We start from the raw sequence: 18,930 nt of genomic DNA on the forward strand, positions 1-18,930 counted from the left end.
GAGGTCCAGCCTTCATAGAATCATAGAATTCCTACAGTGCAGAAGGAAGCCATTTGGCCCATTGAATCTGCACCAACCTTCCGAGAGGGAACTTTACCGAGGTCCACTGCTCCGCCCACCCGATCCCATCCCAGTAACCTAACTGCACTGGACACTAAAGGGCAATTTACCATGGCCAATACACCTAACCTATCTTTGGACTGTGAGAAGAAAGCAGAGCATCCTGGGGAAAGCCATGCAGACATGGGGAGAAGGTGCAAACTCCACACAGACAATCACCTAAGGCCGGATTGGCACCCGAGTCCACTGGCCCACTGTACCGCCCAATTCAAGCAATGCAAGTGGCTCCCAGCATTAAATTGCTGCAGGGTAGCCATCAAGCACGTAGGCGGGTTCCCCCTTGATCTTTTACCCGGGGGTAGGGTGGGGACCATGGTACTGTAAATTCAAGCTCCATATTTCTATATTAACAGATTTGAGTATCTTCCCCACAACAGATGATAGATTAATCGGTCTATAATTTCTTGATTTCTTTCTTCAGACCTGAAATAATGGAGTGGCATTAAAGTTTTCCAATCCAAGAGTACAGTTTTCGAAGATCGCAATGAGACATTTATAATTTCCTTGCTTATTCTTTTCAACCCTGGGAGTGGAAACCATAAAGTCTGGAGCAGTTTCAATATTCAGCCTCATTATTTACTCTGTTGAAATCTTTTCAACCTACTATAGGTTCAATCCACGTCAGGCCCTGTCACTAATTTATTTTTAGTTGTCTTTACACACCCCACACCTTATCCTCATCCTCTTCCATGAAGACAATTCTAAAGTAATGATTTAGCAGTTTTCTTGTTATTATAATAATAATCTTTATTAGTGTCACAAATAAGCTTAAGTTACTGTGAAAATCCCCTAGTCACCACACTCCGGCGCCTGTTTGGGTACACTGAGGAGGAATTCAGAATGTCCAATTCACCTAACAAGCACGTCTTTCGGGATTTGTGGGAGGAAACCGGAGCACCCAGAGGAAACCCATGCAGACACAGGGAAAACGTGCAGACTCCGCACAGACAGTGACCCAAGCCGGGAATTGAACCCGGGTCGCTGGTGCTGTGACGCAATAGTGCGGACCACTGTGCTACCGTGCCGCTCGTTATCATTTGCCTCTGCTTTTAAAGGACCAACATTGCCCTTAGTTAACTACCCTCCTTCTCTTAACATTTTTGTAACAGTTTTATCCTTGATATGCTTTGCCAGATTTTATCTCATATTCCGCTTCTATAGTTGCTGCTGTTCTCTTTATCTTCCCCAGTCCTTGGGATCTTTGCAGTTATAGAAATCCTTCGGTTCTGTAAGGTTGGCTGCGTTTGTGCTCTTTTCTACTTTTTGCCCTTCTTTACATGTCTAGAAGAAGCTTTCATAAGAAGACCAATTACAATATGATGTTGCTAATGGCTCAATGTCCAGAGAGACTAGTTGTCTGCATTACTGTCTGCCAATTTGCACACATTAACATTTCAAACTAAGCTGTTCTCTGCATTAAAGCAATTTTAACCCTTTTAAATACAGACACCCATCAATTTCCCTTCAAAGCGCAAGGACAGGTTTCAAAAGAAAATTAGACAGTCTCCCTCATAGCCATGCACCCGTCACTCCCTGGTTTTCTTGAATTTTCTGCAGCATGCATTAAATACACCAAAAGACCAAAACTGGAAAACTAAGAAAATCAAGTCTGCAGCCCTTCATTTTGAATCTTGTTGATGGAGGCCAAATTCTATTTCACCTCAAGCTATTTTGAAAGCACCAAGAAGCAAAGATAGCAAATTGTCTTGTCCCATTCTCCAGACAAAATGTTAAATGGAAGCAACTTTTAAATGTTTAGATGGTTCACCTAAATAGACAGTAAAGACTCCATGACACTCTTCAAAGAGCAAAAGTCTTCTCCCAATATCCAGGCCAAGAAACGTTCTTATCCATCACCACCCAAATTGATTAACTAGTTAGGCAGGTTTATGGGATCAAAATGGATCAAATTTACCTGCAAAACGCCCCTATGTTTTGACAGCATTTTCTATAGTTGGGGTGGCACAGTGGTTAGCACTGCTGCCTCACAGGGCCAGAGGCCTGGATTCAATTCCGACCTTGGTGGCTGTTTGGGTGGTTTGCACATTCCCCCCGTGTCTGCGTGGGTTTCCTTCGGGTGCTCTGGTTTCCCCCCACAGTCCAAAGATGTGCAACTTAGGTAGATTGGCCATGCTAAATTGCCCCTTCATGTCCAAAGATGTGTAGGTTAGTTAAGGGGTTACTTGGATCGGACAGGGGAGTGGGCTTGGATGAAGTGTTCTTTCAGAGGGTTGGTGCAGACTCGATGGGTTGAATGGCCTCCTTCTGCACTGTAGGGTTCTATGATTCCATATGTATGCCATCCTCAACACAGAAAAATGTTCCAACTTCAGGAGACAGACAGAAATGAACACTAGGCTAAAGACAGATGTTAGATGCAAAATTGATGAAAGAGGTGGGTTTAAAGGCGGAAAGGAAGCTGTAGGCAAAGAGAGTCCAAATGGCTCTAAACATTGGCCCCAACTGTGCGGCAAGAGGGAGTAAGCAATTTACAGGTCAACGTTGGAGGAATTTATTTTTCAGGTCTTGGAAAGCATTACTATGATAGAGAGGATCGAGGCCATGAGGAATTTAACCATTTGGAGAAGAAATTTCAATCTGAGATCTTGTGGGACTGGAAACCAAGGTGGGTCAGAAAGAAGAAGTGTGATGAGTACAGGATACCATAGCTGAGTTTTGGAGGGATTGCAGTGTATTTTTGATGAGTGAGCACAAGAGCAAATGTCATGACATTGAATGTCAAGATGACAAAGACACGGTGAGGGTTAAAGCAGCAGAGGCAGAGCTGTGCAATATTATGACAGGATGTACACACTCAACATGGAGGAGTACTGATTCATCAGCTGAGGGTGGACGGTACGTGGTAATCAGCAGGAGGTTTCCTTGCCCATATTTGACTTGAAGCCATGAGACTTCATGGGATTCGGAGTCGATGTTGAGGACTCCCAGGGCAACTCATATGGATGCCATATGAAGCTGGAAGTTCAGATCAGCGAGGAGAATTCTGCCTCGGCTGAAAGCAACGGCCTTCAACCTGTGACAGGGGCTAAGGAATTAAATTGAATTAGTGGTGAGGGAATAGTGTCCGTGACAGAGCTTAAACACTATTCAGGATATCCAGACCAGAATATCAGACAAGCAGGCTGGCTGCTCTGGCTATGATTTTCTAGAGTAGAACCCAGCCCTGTCGACCCTGCAAAATCTTCCTTACTAACCTCTGGGGGCATATGCTAAAATTGGGGGAACTAGCAACAACCTGACATAGTCATACTGACAGGATCATATTTTACAGATAACGTCCCAGACATCACATCACCATTCCTGGGTATGTCCTGTCTCACCAGCAGAACAGACCAAGCAGAGGTGGCAGCACAGTGGGAGGGAGGGAGTTGCCCTGGGAGTCCTCAACATCGACTCCGGATCCCATGAAGTCTCATGGCTTCAAGTCAAATATGGGCAAGGAAACCTCCTGCTGATTACCACGTACCGTCCACCCTCAGCTGATGAATCAGTACTCCTCCATGTTGAACACCACTTGGAGGAAGCACTGAGGGTGGTAACGACACAGAATGTACTCTGGTTGGGGATCTCAATGTCCATCACCAAGGGTGGTTTGGTAGCATCTCTACTGACCGAGCTGGTCTGGTCCTTAAGATTGGCTCTGCGACAGGTGGTGAGGAAACTAACAAGAGGGAAAACATACTTGACCTCATCCTCATCAATCTGCCTGCCGCTGATGCATCTATCAGTAGGAGTGACTAACGCACAGTCCTTGTGGAGATGAAGTCCTGCCTTCACATTAAGGACACCGTCCATCATATTGTGTGGTACTACCATCGTGCTAAATGGGACAGATTCAAAACAGATCTAGCAACTCAAGACTGACATCCAAGAGGCTGTAAGCCATCAGCAGCAGCAAAATTGTACTCAGCCACAATCTGTAACCTCCCTGCCTGACATATCCCCCACTCTACCATTACCACGAAGCCAGGTGATCAATCCTGGTTCAATGGAGAGTGCAGGTGGGCATGCCAGGAAAGCACCAGGCATACCAAAATATGGGGTGCAATCTGGTAAAGCTACAACACAGGACTACTTGTGTGCCAAATAACATAAGCAGCAAGTGCTAGACAGAGCTAAGCGATCCCACAACCAACGGATCAGATCTAAGGTCGGCAATCCTGTCACATCCAGTCGTGAATGGTGGTAGACAATTAAACAACTCACTGGAGGAGGAGGCTCTATAAATATCCCCATCCTCAATGATGGAGGAGCCCAACACCTTGGTGCAAAAGACAAGGCTGAGGCATTCGCAATAACCTTCAGCCAGAAGTGCCAAGTGAATGATTAATCTCGGTCTCCTCCAGAAGTCCCTAACATCGCAGATGCCAGTCTTCAGCCAAGTCGATTCACCCCATGTGATATTAAGAAACGGTTGAAGGCACTGGATACTGCAAAGAATATGAGCCCTGACAATATTCCGGCAACAGTACTGAAGACCTGCGCTCCAGAATTTGCTGCACCCCTAGCCAAAGTGTTTCAGTACAGCTACAACACTGGCATCAACCAGTGTAAAAGTGCCCAGGTATGTCTTGTACACAAAAAGCAGGACAAATCAAACCCCGGCTAATTACTGCCCCATCAGGCAACTCTCAGTCATCAGTAAAGTGATGGAAGTGGTCATCAACAGTGCTATCAAGCAGCATTTACTGATGCTCAGTTGGGTTCTGACAGAGTTATTCAGTTCCTGACCTCATTACAGCCTTGGTTCAAACATGGACAAAAGAGCTGAATACCTGAGGTGAGTTGAGAGTGGCTGCCCTTGATATCAAGGCAGCATTTGACCGAGTGTGGCATCAAGGAGCCCTAGCTAAACTGGAGTCAATGGGAGTCAGGGGGGAAACTCTCCGCTGGTTGCAGTCATACCCGGCACAAAGGAAGATGGTTATGGTGGGTGGACGTCAGTCATCTGAGTCTCGGGATATCACTGCAGGGGTTCCTCAGGGTAGTGTCCCAGGCACAACCATCTTCTGCTGCTTCATAAGTCACCTTCCTTCCAACATAAAGGTCAGATGTGGGGATATTTGCTGATGATTGCACAATGTTCAGCACCATTTTTGACTCCTCAGACACTGAAGCAGCCCATGTGCAAATGCAGCAATATCTGGACAATGTATGGGCTTGGGCTGACAAGTGGCAAGGAAAATTCTCACCACACAAGTGTCAGGCAATGACTATCTCCAATAAGAGAGAATCAAACAATCACCTCTTGACATTCAGTGCCATTACCATCACTGAGTCCCCCAGTGTCAACATCCTGGGGGTTACCATTGAGCACTAACTGAACTGGACCCGCCATATAAATACTGTGGCTACAAGAGCAGATCAAAGGCTAGGAACCCTGTGCCGGAAAACTCACCTCCTGACTCCCCAAAGCCTGTCCACCATCTACAAGGCACAAGTCAGGAGTGTAATGGAATACTCTCCACTTGCCTGGATGAGTGCAGCTCCAACAACACTCAAGCAGCTCAACACCATCCAGGACAAAGCAGCCCACTTGTTTGCTCCTCCTTTCATAAAAATTCAAACCCTCCACCACTGATGTACAGTAGCAGCAGTGTGCATCTACAAGATGCACTGCAGTAATTCACCAATGTTCCTCAGACAACACCTTCCAAATCCATGACAACTTCCATCTAGAAGGACAAGAGCAGCAGATATCTGGGAACCCCACCACCTGGAGGTTCCCCTACAAGTCACTCACCATCCTGACTTGGAAATATATCGCCACTCCTTCACTGTCACTGGGGCAAAATCCTGGAACATCCTCCCTAAGAGCACAGTAGGTGTACCGACACCACATGGACTGCAGCAGTTCAAGAAGGCAGCTCACCACCACCTTCTCTTGGGCAATTAGGGATGGGCAACAAATGCTGGTCTCGCCAGCGAAGCCCACATCCCGTACAAAATGAATATTAAAAAAATGAAGGCAGCCAACATGAGTAACAATGGAGAGACATTGGAGGGTTTGGCTAGCAAAGGCTGCTCAGAGGGTCCACAGTATTTGGACGGATAGTGCAACAGGATCATCATCATAGAAAACATCTGTGACTATGATGAAGACTATCTCAGTGCTACAGAAGAGGTGGGAAGGTGGCTGGACAAGTATAAACATAAAACTGCAGGGAATATATATTTTGGAGACTGGAGATGAAGAGAGTAATTTCCAAGGGCAGATGGACAAGAAGTGGAATTTTTGTGGAAGGATTTGTTGACAAGTATTGAATTGGTTTCAGGACAAGGTAGTGGAATGATAATGAGACTCCAACCTTCAGTGAAGGCAAACACCAGACTCCAATTACCACTGAGAGCTTTCTGGGATTGCCCCATTGCAGGAGCACTGAGTCAGCCTGAAGGTAAATTCACGCCAGTGGGTGGAGTTTCAGACCATGAAGATTATATGCAATACAGCTGTAGGACCTCAGCTTTGCAACAACAGAATTTGTAGCTGGACTTCATTTTCACTCTTGGGTCTGTAAATGTTGATCAGGCAAAGACCAGAGAGCATATCCAATTTATGTCTCAATGGTACCATCACTAATCCAGACTCAAACACATTTAGTGAACAAACGCTTTTCCACAATAGTTTCTATTCAAGATAACTGAACTCAATCTCAGATAAAATAAATCCTTCAATCACCAAACTGTCAAAAAGAGATATTGCCTTTTCTTGATTGCTTAAAAACAGGTAACATGATGGTGTAAATTCACTCACACAGAATGGCAGTACAAAGCGAGAAGTGTGTTGGACCTAATCCATTGAAGCACAAGAGATCTGCAGTCTACTCCGAACAATTCAAAATCATTTCTTGTTCCCCAAAACATAATTATCCAGTCATTTGAAAGAAGCAATGTAAATAGCACAGCAAAGTGAGAATTTAGCTTGAAGACTCGGAATGATTATATTAACTTTTTGGCTTTGAATTCGGAGTAGGAGGTTATTGCTGTAAAAAGGCATGTCCTGAGGTACAGTTCAATAATCTTTTTGGGCATCTCTCTGAAGAGCTTTATACAGAAGTGTGTGCATAATGAATGAAGGGAGTTGGCATTGACTGTGATTTCATGGAGTTTCTAGTGGAAGGATCTGGCAGCGAGAAATGGAAATAGATATCAAGAAGGATAAGAGTGAAATATAAAGGAAAAGAACAGAAAGCAAAAAAAGGCTGTAATATCAAATGGATATCTTGGAGGTGCAGTGATCTCTGTATGTAGTAATACGTGTTAAGCTAGTACAGGCAACTGAACACTAGATGGCCACACTATCAGGATCTATATAAATGTTATCCCGCTCTTTCCTAAAGGAGTGTGTGTCTGGAGTGCAGAGAGTACAGAGCTAGAGAGAAGTTAATAAATATCAGTAATTATCTTTATCTTATTTAATAGTTTGATCTACAGTTATTTGTTTGTTTACTAGTTTAGTATTAAGTAAAAAGAACTCACGAGATTATTTTCTATTACTCATTAAATTACTTTATCATCACTGGAAGACTACAGCTATATTTCAACAACTTGGCTAGACAAAAAGAGTAATATATATATTACAACATTGTAATATAACAGGGGGAAGCATTTTTAAGCTGAGAAAGGGAAGCGGAAATCAATAAGTGTGTTTGGGGTGAATGGTAAAGGAAATGAGTCTTTGAAAGATGAACTATGATAGGACAAAATGAATTTACCAACTCAAACAGCAACTTATACTTGTCTTTCATCGTTAACATCATAGAACATCCCACAGTGCTTCACAAGAGAGTAATCAGATAACAAAATGGAAGGACGGATGGCCAAAGGTTTTGTCAATGAGGGAGGTTTTAAGGAGTGTCTTATAGAAAGTGAGAGGTAGATGGGCTTAGGCCTCAAAATTGAGGCAAACAGAGAACTAATAACTAGCTGTACAGAATGACTTTTAGGGCATTTAATGAAGCAGATCTAAAATTAGATTTAATTATGTCATGGTGAAATGTCAGGAGCTCAGGAGAAACTGGTTTTAAAAATCATGCAAGGAACAAGCAAAGTACATGGTTTGCATTGATTAGAATACTCGAAGCAAGGGAAGAAGTTCCTTGGCAACTGGTGAATCCGCGGTAAGCTGGACACATAGACAATAGTAAAAATTAACAAACAAAGCTTATTACGATACAAATCCAAACTCCTCCACTCCCCCAAGGGTCTCCTTCCCTGACGTGCATCCAGGTCGGTGTTTTTGCACAGCTAGGGCTCTCCTTGTTAATTGGGAGCCCGCTCCCTTAAAGGGGAAGTTCATATTCCGGGGAGGTCATGGGAAACTCTATCATCCTGATCCCGTGACCTCCATTGGGGTTATAACATTCCTCCCCCCTTAAGTCTGGGAAAAAGTCCACATCCATGGGTAAGTGCACCGGGTCTTTTGACCATTTTGCCTGTGGGCAGCGTTCAGGCACAGACCATGCAACATCATGGGGTATGTATCAGACCGGGGAGCTGCGTTTTCGTGACAAGCATCTGGGCGGTGGTGGCATTGCTGGTGCAGCCACGAGTGCCGGCACGGGCGCCTCCGGCGGTGGCAGAACATCCATCTCAGTTTCTGAGTCGGAGCTAGCGGTTCTTCATCCGGCATCTCAGTGTCTTCAAAAATGAGCTCTAGATCCTCGACAACCGGTGGAGCTAACAGGGGTGGCAGGGGCAACGGTGAAGACGTGGAGCTGGGACATCCAGTATGGCTGGAGTATCCGGCATGCGGCTTCGGAGGAGGTTCCATGAGGTGATTAGACTCGCGGCCATGTGTCCATATTTGGTAGAAAACCAGACCCGTTTTCGCCAACGTGACACCCGGGGTCCAAACGGCCCCGTCACTGAAGTTCCAGACTTGTACCCCGTCTCCTGTGGCGAACTTGCGCAGTGGCCTATGGCGGCCTGCGTCCGCCTCAGTTTGGGCCTGAGTGCGGTGGACCTTCCCGCCAATATCTGGAAAGATAAGACTCCAATGGGTGTGGAGGCGACGACCCATCAACATCCCGGCTGGCAAGATGCCTGTCATGGCCTGCGGGTTCGTCCGGTTGCAGAATACGAACCTGGCTAAGCGGGTCACCAGGAACCCAATGTATGCTTTTTCACTCTGAGTTTGCACCGACCGCTCGGCCAACCCATTCAAAGCTGGGTGGTGTGGGGCAGTCCTCACGTGATGTATCCCGTTTGCATACATGAATGCCGCAAATTCCGTACTCGGAAACACTGTAACGTTGTCTGGTACCAGCACACCGGGAATGCCGTGAGTGCTGAAAATGTGCCGGCATTTTTCTATGGTGGCCCAGGCTGTCGCCTGTATGTCGCCTGTATCGCCATCCACTTGGAGTGGGCATCGTCGAGGACGAGGGACATTGCATGCTAAAAGGAGCCCGCAAAGTCTATTTGGAGGTGAGACTACGGACAACCTGGCCATTCCCATGGGTGGAGCAGGGTTGCTGAAGGCAACTTCTGGTATGCCTGACACTGGACGCAGCGCTGGACCACCCGCTCGATGTCTGCATCAATGCCGGGCCACCAAACGTACTTCGAGCTAATATTTTCTTCTTGGACACTCCTGGGTGCCCATTGTGGAGATCCATCAGGAAAGAGCTGCATCCATATTCTGGGACTACCACCCGGGTCCCCCAACGGAGCAAGCCGTCTTCCATACTAAGTTCCTGTATCTTTGTAGTGTGGGCCTTCAGATCCTGTGATAAACCCCTGTGCAGAGCCCCATACTGCACCATGTTGCGGATGCAGGATAGCCGAGGGTTAGCCTGGGTCCACCCATAGATGTGGTACACTATGACCGGTGATGAGTCCATAAAATGGTGGGCGGCAATGACCTTACCAGACACCGTTGGTGTAGGTAGCCTGATCGGCAGGGGCAGACGGCTTAACGCGTCAGCGTGGGGAGTCATGGCCTCAGAGCGGTGCTCCATAACATAGTCGTACGCTGCGAGTAGCAATGCCCAGCGCTGGATGGGACGGAAGCAGTGGGGAGGGGGGAAATCACTCAATCTTCTTTGAAGAGCCCTAGGAAGGGCTATTGGTCCATGAGAACCATGAAGCGATGCCCATAGACATATTGATTAACTTTCTTGACCCCGAACATGACGGCCAAACCCTTCTTCTCGATCTAAGCATATCGTTTCTCTGCATTAACCAACATTCTTGAGGCGAATGTGATGGGACGTTCAGATCTGCCATCCATGGCGTGGGCCTGCACAGCCCCCAACGGCGTACGGAGAAGTGTTGCAGGTCAACAGGAGTGGTCGGCATGGGTCGAAGTGGATTAGCAGTCTTGATGAGGAGAGCTGTTGTTTCACCTTGGTGAAAGCCACCTCCTGTTCTTAGGCCCACTCCCAGTGTTGCCCCTTGTTTAACAGAGGTGGAGGGGGGCTAAAGTGGTGGCCAGGTTTGGGGTGAACTTACTATCGTAATATACCAGGCCCTGGAACAATCAGAATTTCATTGGGCCACCAGGCACAAGAGCCCGCCAACTTTCTTGCACTTTTTCTTCCACGTGTGTTGAAGACACATTTCTCCCGTGTTGGAATATTGCGCACGTGGAGGAAACCTCAAAGGGCAGACATGTGTATTTGTATATCCCCCGTGTGTGTACACGGTTACAAAGCGCCTGAACCTGGGGGCCAGGACCAACTGGAGGTAGGCATGACTCATGTCGTGTTTTGTAAATGTGCGACGTCCGCTGAGCTTCACGTAAAGATCCTAGGGGCCAGGTAATGGTCCAGTCGAAACACATGTTTGACCGTTATCTTAGTCACCACACAAATGTACAGATCCATCTGGTTTCATGACCAGGATGACTGGCGCCGCCCAGTCGGAGAACTGACCAGGTGTATGATGCTCAAATTCTACATCCAGTCCAACTCAGCGTCCACCTTGGGCGGTAAGGCGTACGGGACAGGTCAGGTGCGGAAGTAACATGGTTGAGCCATCAGGTCCATGCTTATCCGGGCCACAGCTCCATTTATAGAGCCCAAGTCATCCTGAAATACCGAGGGAAACCTTGTCAGAACTCCTTCAGGGCCATGTTGCGGCTGACCCGCTGCCAATCTAACTGCAGGTGGCATAACCAGTCACACCCCAACAAGCTTGGACCTCTCCCATGGACCACCACCAGAGGAAGGTTTGCAGATTGTTGGCCATACTCGACTGGAACAGTTGAAGTGCCCGTTATTGCCAGTGGTTCCCCCATATAAGTGGCCATCCTTGCGTTGGTGTCCAACAGGGTCAGTGATTGAAGGCCAGATCAAATGCGATCGAATGGACACAACTGACACTGCCGCCCCAGTGTCGAGTTCCATGCAGAATGAGTGTACGATAATGTACGATAATTTGCAGGGAGATTTGGATGGGGCCACTTTTGGCACAGCCACACAGCGTAACTGCTGGTAGGTGCTGTCGTCGTCTTCCACAAAGTAAGCCCTGACACGGCGGCACGTGGCTCAGTGGTTAGCACCGGGACTGCGGCGCTTGGGCCCGGGTTCGGATCCCAGCACTGGGTTACTGTGCATGTGGGGTTTGCACATTCTCCCCGTGTCAGCTTGGTTTCACCCCCACAACCAGGTTATGTGGATTGGCCACGCTTATTGTCCCTTAATTGGAAAAAAAAATAATTGGGTACTCTACATCTATTTTTTTTAAAGTAAGCCCTGTCACATGGGGGCAGTCATACCTGGCATGTTGGCAGCAGGTAGATAATCATGGGTCCTTCTGTTCACCCAGTGTCTGCGGCCTGTTGCTGTCCCCGCTGGCCGGCGGTCATATTCCAGTTCCTCCTGGTCAAGGGAGAATGTCGGCGGTGTTCCCAGCCTCAATTACAGTGGCCCATGTTCCTCCGGTAGGTGTCCCACTGTCAGGGACGGCCTCCTCAGTTCTAGCCAAATGTGATTGGTGCTCGGTTTGGTGTCTGAAACTGAGCACCGGAAATCCTTGGAGTTCCTGGACCACTTTTTCAGCGCTTTGTCTGGTGATGGCTATCTCCATCACGCGTTTCAAGTCCAGGTGGGCCTCAGCTAGTAATTTCCATTGTGTGGCCTCATTGTGAACTCCACACACCAAGCGGTCGCGGAGCGTCTCAATCAATGTTGCTCCAAATTCACAAGTCTCTGCCAGTTTCTGGAAGTAGGCACTGACCGATTTAGCCTGGGCCTGTGTAGCCATGTGGAACCGGAAGCGGCGTACAATGAGTGCCGATTTGGGGTCGAAATGGTCCCCCACTAAGGCCACCAGGGTGGCGAACGACCGGGTACCTTGGGGTCTGAGTGAGTCAGGCTTTTACGTCACGTTGTAAGTAGGCCCTCCGTAATCTGTTAGCAATATCACAGTGTAGCGCACGAATGATCCTGAGCTCCATAGTCCTTTTCAGACACGCTTAATAAATTGTAGCGCACAAAGACTCCGTGAGACGAATAGAGTGAAGTCGATGAGGCTTTATTAAGTGTGTCTGTTCCCCAGCAGCCCGATAGTAAACTGGCCTGCGGGGGAAGACACCGGCTTCTTATACTTCGCCTTCAGGGCGGAGCTTGAGGTCAACGGCCAACCAGGACCCGGGATCTGTCAGCCAATGACATTAGGGCTTCCAGTCCCACATGACCCCCAATACATACTACCACACACAGTTTGTGTCTCATCGCCAAGAATCGCATTTGTCTCTACAAATATTGCATGCATTTGACCTATTGCCCCCAATTGTCTGTACCTTCGTTAAATGGCTCCAGCTTCCTTCTATACAGCAATTCGGCAGTCAGTAGAGGGGCTCCTCAAGGCCTAGATAAGGTGGACCGGGTGTGTAGCAACCAGTGTCAATGGCAGCGCCACTAAATCCTCGTCACCAGTGTCGAATCCGCGGTAAGCAGGACGCATAGACAATAGGTAGAAATTAACAAATAAGGTTTAGTACGATACAAACCAAACTCTTCCACTTCCCCATGGGTCTCCTCCCCTGACCTGCATCCAGGCTGGGGTTTTTATACAGCTGGGGCTCTCCTTGTTAAGGGGAAGCACCGTCCCTTCAAAAGAGAAGTTCATATTCCAGGAGGTCATTGGAAACCGTATGGTCCTGATCCCGGGACCTCCATTGGGGTTATAACAGGAACTTTAAAAATTTGACCACGAGGCTGGGGTCATGTGATTTCCTTTTTTGTTTACATGGGATCTACAGGTTCAGCGAGAAGAGGTTTGAACATAGCAAAATGATGGAAATGTTAAGCGAGCAGGACGATTAAAAATATCCTAATTCCCACTTTCCTGTTCCAGGAGAGTGGATCAATTTCCGACCTTTGCCTGGACAGCAGAGGAAGAAAACAAGGGATTGTTGAGAAGGTAGGAGCATCACCTCTGGACAATGCAACCGTTCTAAGCATATGTGTGGGAGGTACCATGAAACTAATGGACCGACAATGTGCTCAGTCGCACACTATGTTTTTGTCTATTAAAAACAATGTAAACATGCATTCGTCAACTGTTACTGTATGTGTAGATGCATTACAACATGGGAAATAGATGTGGCTAAGAGTGCGACTTGAGAATTGCAATATTTTGCAGATTGTACCTGCAGAATGGCAGGGTTATGGAGCTAGACATGATTACCAGATCCAAAACTATAGGGGTGCTCAGCTTGTACATCAATTTCTGATGTTTGACCAACAGTGATATTATTTTTCAAGATGGCAGGCAAAAGGTGCTGTAAGAATACACAGCAAAGCAAAGAGCTTCTGATCTGTCTGATGTAGCTTGTATGTCTGTGATTGATGCAGTTTTGTATATCAATTCATTCAAATGTAAATGTGTTTTGGTAGATAAGCAAAAAGAGCACTGTAATAGTCCTTTTGAAACCCATGAGGACGACGCGGTTGAGCTCCCCATGGGGCTGTGTAATATAGGCTCCCCTGCTAATGAACAGAGGCCCATCAGCTGGGGCTCATTGGTATCACCTCCTAAAAACCGGCCCGATTGGGACCGGCATGATCGGTCGTCCCTGTTGGGACCTTTGTACTGTATGCAGCTTTGCGGCCTTCTCTTTTGGTTGAAAATAAACTGCCGTTTGGATTCACCTTCTTGGGTCTTCTGGGGCGGGATTCTCAGTTTCTGAGACTAGGGGCTGGATTCCCTGGATTTTGAGGCTATGTCCGGAGCATGTGTCTAATCTTACGACCAAAAAGTCAGCGCCGCCCCCGCACCAATGCTCCGCCTGGTGGAGAGCTAGCAGCCACGCCACGTACGACTTTACCTGCAGATACGGACGGAGAATTTCCGGGTCCGTGGCCGCGCATGCTCACGGCGGCGATCTGCAGCGGTGCCGGCCGCGCGTGGACCCAGCCTGCCAGAGTGTGCCCCCCTGTAACCTCCCTCACCACCCTGGACCACCCTCCACCAGTCCCTCCAGCTACCGTCGGAGCCCGCCCGGCTCGCGGAATGGTCCCCCCCCCCCCAACTGTGGTGGCGCTGGACACAGTCCGCAGCCACCACGCGAGGTTAGCGAAACCTCAGAGCACACGCACCCCATGCCGTCAGGAAGTCGACCCGTCGGGGGAAAGCATCGGGGGAGGGCTTTCAGGTGACATCCTGAGGCCATCACAACGGCGTGCAGCGTACTCACCAATGTTTTGGAGGGTGGCGGATCATCTGAAAAATGACGCCACCCCCGATTTCGGCTCAAAAGGGATTCTCCGGCCAATCTCCGAATGCAATTTCAGCATCGCCAATCAGAGAATCCAGCCCTAGGTGTTGACGCTGATGCACAATTCGTGGACTATCACGACAGTCAAACTTACGCCGAACCTGGACCACTTCAGCAAATATGGAGGAGCGAGTACAGGCGCCACACGGAACACAATCGATTCCAATGAAAAACGGGATTGACACTGGGGATGCTGACAAGCTGCAGTTGCAGATACACACTTCACTCCCCACACACACCATCCCAGCCAACAAGATGGCTCTGGTTGTACTGGAATGCGCCCATACAGCTGATGGGTAGGCTATGGCCTGAGGGCACCTAGGGGATTGCCCTGGGAGAATACCTATACGGCCTGTGGCCCTAAGTTCACAGTGGACAGTCAGCGGTGTGTGCAGCTGCATGGCTGCCTTGCTGGTTGCGGCAATGGTGTTCCATGCCCAGTGACCCAGTGACAGTGAAGGAACGACGATATATTTCCAAGTCAGGGGGTTGAATGACTTGGAGGGGAACCTCCAGGTGGTGAGGTTCCCAGGTATCTGCTGCTCTTGTCCTTCTAGATGGTAGTGGTCATGAGTTTGGAAGTTGTTGTCTAAGGAACTTTGGTGAGTTAGGTGGTGGAGGGTTTGAATGTTTGTGGAAGAAGGAGCAATCAAACAAGCTGCTTTGTCCTGGATGGTGTTGAGCTTCTTGAGTGTTGTTGGAGCTGCACTCATCCAGGCAAGTGGAGAGTATTCCATTACACTCCTGACTTGTGCCTTGTAAATGGTGGACAGACTTTGGGGGGGTCAGGAGGTAAGTTACCCGCCATAGGATTCCTAGCCTGTGATCTGCCCTGGTAGCCATAGTATTAATATGGCTAGTTCACTTAAATTTCTGATCAATGGTAACCCTCGGGATGTTGATTGTTGGTGATTCAGCGATGGTAATGCCATTGAACGTCAAGAGACGATGGTTAGATTCTCTCTTATTGGACATGTTCATTGCCTGGCACATTTTGTCAGCCGAAGCCTGGATATTGTCCAGATCTTGCTGCATTTGGACATGGACTCCTTCATTATCTGAGGAATCGTGAATGGTGCTGAAGATTGTGCAGTCATCCGCAAACATCCCCACTTCTGACTTTATGATGGAAGAGAGGTCATTGATGAAGCAGCTGAAGATGGTTGGGTGCAGGACACTATCCTGAGGAACTCCTGCAGTGATGTCCTGGAGCTGAGATGATTGACCTCCAACCACCACAACCATTTTCCTTTGTGCCAGGTATGACTGCAACCAGTGGAGAGTTTTCCCCCTGACTCCCATTGACTCCAGTTTAGCTAGGGCTCCTTGATACCATACTCGGTCAAATGCTGCCTTGATGTCAAAGGAAGTCACTCTCACCTCACCTCTGGCATTCAGCTCTCTTTGAACCAAGACGGTAATGAGGTCAAGAGCTGTGTGACCCTGGCAGAACCAAAACTGAGCGTATGTGAGCAGGTTATTGCTGAGTAAGTGCTGCTTGATGGCACTGTTGACTCCTTCCATCACTTTGCTGATGATGGAGAGTAGACTGATAGGGTGGCAATTGGCTAGGTTGAATTTGTCCTGTTTCTTGTTTACAGGACACAGCTGGGCAATTTACCATATTATCGGGTAGATACCAGAGTTGTAGCTGTACTGGAACAGTTTAGCTAGGGGTGCGGTAGGTTCTGGAGCACAAGCCTTCAGTACTATTGCCGGAATATTATCAGGACCCATAGCCTTTGCAGTATCCAGTTCCTTCAGCCTTTTCTTGATATCACCTTCGGGGGAGACCAAGACGATCCATCCACTCGACACTTCTGGCTGAAGATTGTTACGAATGCCTCAGCCTTGTCTTTTACACAGATGCTCTGGGCTCCTCCATTATTGAGGATGGGGATATTTGTGGAGCCTCCTCCTCCAGTGAGTTGCTTAATTGCCCAGCACTATTCATGCTGGATGTGGCAGGAATACAGAGTTAAGATCTGATGGGTTTGTTGTGGAGTAATCCTGTGAATGCTACATTTGAGGTCCTGCTTTCTAATTTTTTTCCTAGCTCCCTATATTCTGCCTGAAAATCCTCATCCTTCCTTTTACCTATGTCAGTGCAGCTTTTCAATTCCTGGTCTCCCATCAACATCTTCCCTGTAGTAAAGTATGAGTCAGCTACTGGAGGCTGAAGAAATATAAAAAGATAAAGGAGGATCTCCTTTCCCTCTTCACCGAACTGACTCACTCACTAAACTCCAACTTAAGCACTCTAATGCAGTCTTCACTATAAAGGACACAAGTAACATCCCAGAAATCAGGAAATGGAAGGTAGGGAGGAGCTCTGGAAAATTACAGTCAGCAGGAAAGTGGTATTGAGTAAATTGTTGGGGGTGCAGGCTAATAGATCCCCTGGTTCAAATGGAATCCAACCTAAGATCTTAGAAGGCCTGCCTAATGCGATAGTTGATGCATTGGTTTTAATTTTCCAAAATTCAAGGCAAGTTTCATTATAATAAGAGAATGTTCTGCTAGTCTCTGCTGGTTTGAACAGGAGCTTCTGAATTGTCGGCACCAGAGAGAGATGGGGTGAGACTTGGTTCGATTGATTGGCTGGTGGCCAATGAATTGGCCCAAAAGGTCGCACTCTGCCCGGTAACAAATGGTTATTGGCTCCTATCCCAGTGGAACGATTTTCAGAATCCCAAGGAGTTTCAGTTTTATTCCTGGCCACACAAGGACAAGATCCTATTCTGTCCTCTTCGTGTTTTCTCCAGAAAGGCTGTGAGTACTTAATTCTGAAACTACAGAGACCCGAATGAATCCGTAATAAAAACCATGAAATGAAAGCAAAGTTTGAAGAAGAGTAAGGTGCTGGAAACCGCCATCTGAAACAAGCGCTCCTTTTACTTTTTACTTCTTATTTTCACCCCTTTCTTTCCCTCTGTGTTTATCTGTCATGTGTGTGTATCCATATAGAGGGGAGGGGGGGAAGTTAAAGTGCAAAATTAGGAATTAAATAATAATTAATCAGCTGTATTTGTTGCATATTTCATTATAGTTCTTGGTATGAATAAACAGTAATTGCGTTTACATTTACAAACCTGGTGATTGTAATTATTGGACAGCCAAGGGCCAAAGACTTTGGGTATTTTTCTAAGAATTATTGGTGAATTCACTTGTGTTGTGACTCCAGGTCAAGTAAGGCTGGAATTGACGGCGCACTAGCCCAGATGTCGTAAAAGTATTCTGTCCTGTTCACCAGTTAGGTAAATAACAACTGCAACATTTATTTACATATAACTACAATGTAGACGCTTGCAGCCTTGTGGCTGTCAGTCAGCTTGCAGGATGGAACTGATACAGAAATCCATGTATGCCGAGGTGATCCCCCATCCTGGTCCCTGATTTCTTACCCTGGCCACGAGATCCTCATGGCAGACTGCCCTTTAAATGGGACAAACACCACAAATATACAACACAAAAAATGATTAAGCAAATCTGCATCTTGCCTTCTTTATCAAATATTACATGAAAGAAGAGATTTATCCAGGCATGTGAAAGAAACAAATTTATTTAACAACCTGCAATAGGTAAAGATAGAATAATTTGTTTTATGTTGTCTGGGAATCTCTGACAACATTTTTTTCTAAGCCATACAATGAAAATGCTCCTCCACATCTACAGTTCCATAGCTTTCAACAACCTCACTGTGAGTCAATATTCGGGGAGTGTGCCTGTTGTTTCACAGACTTGTTCTTTGATATGAGGAAGATCTTTGATAATATTTTGCCAAATATAATACAATTGTCTGTGTTTCATGCTCTCAAAAGTCTAAAAGGCAGGACGTACAGAGAAGTAATTTCATAAACAATTCAGTGGCATTGAACAAAGATGACAGAAAGTTTGCATCAATAAAATGAGTTGTAACATTGGCAGCAGTTATTTAAAATGGATATACAATGCTGCTGATTTGAAGGGTCTGGCCAGAATTCCCTTGCGCACAATCAATGGCAACAGCATCTGAAAAAACACTCTGCCACTGAACAGTACAATCAAGCTCTCAGCAACTC

General features: G+C 47.0%; 1 protein-coding gene across 1 annotated transcript in view; it reads left to right on the plus strand.

The window, feature by feature from the left end:
* fam163aa (family with sequence similarity 163 member Aa) overlaps positions 1-18,930 on the plus strand; it is a 650,732-nt gene that overhangs the window by 83,390 nt on the left and 548,412 nt on the right. Inside the window, exon 2 of the mRNA XM_072511626.1 lies at positions 13,447-13,512. The gene's annotated coding sequence lies outside the window, so the exon portion shown is untranslated. The remainder of the gene's footprint in view (positions 1-13,446; positions 13,513-18,930) is intronic.

Source organism: Scyliorhinus torazame, chromosome 7 (genome assembly GCF_047496885.1).
Source record: "Scyliorhinus torazame isolate Kashiwa2021f chromosome 7, sScyTor2.1, whole genome shotgun sequence".
Classification (NCBI taxonomy): Eukaryota; Metazoa; Chordata; class Chondrichthyes; order Carcharhiniformes; family Scyliorhinidae; genus Scyliorhinus; species Scyliorhinus torazame.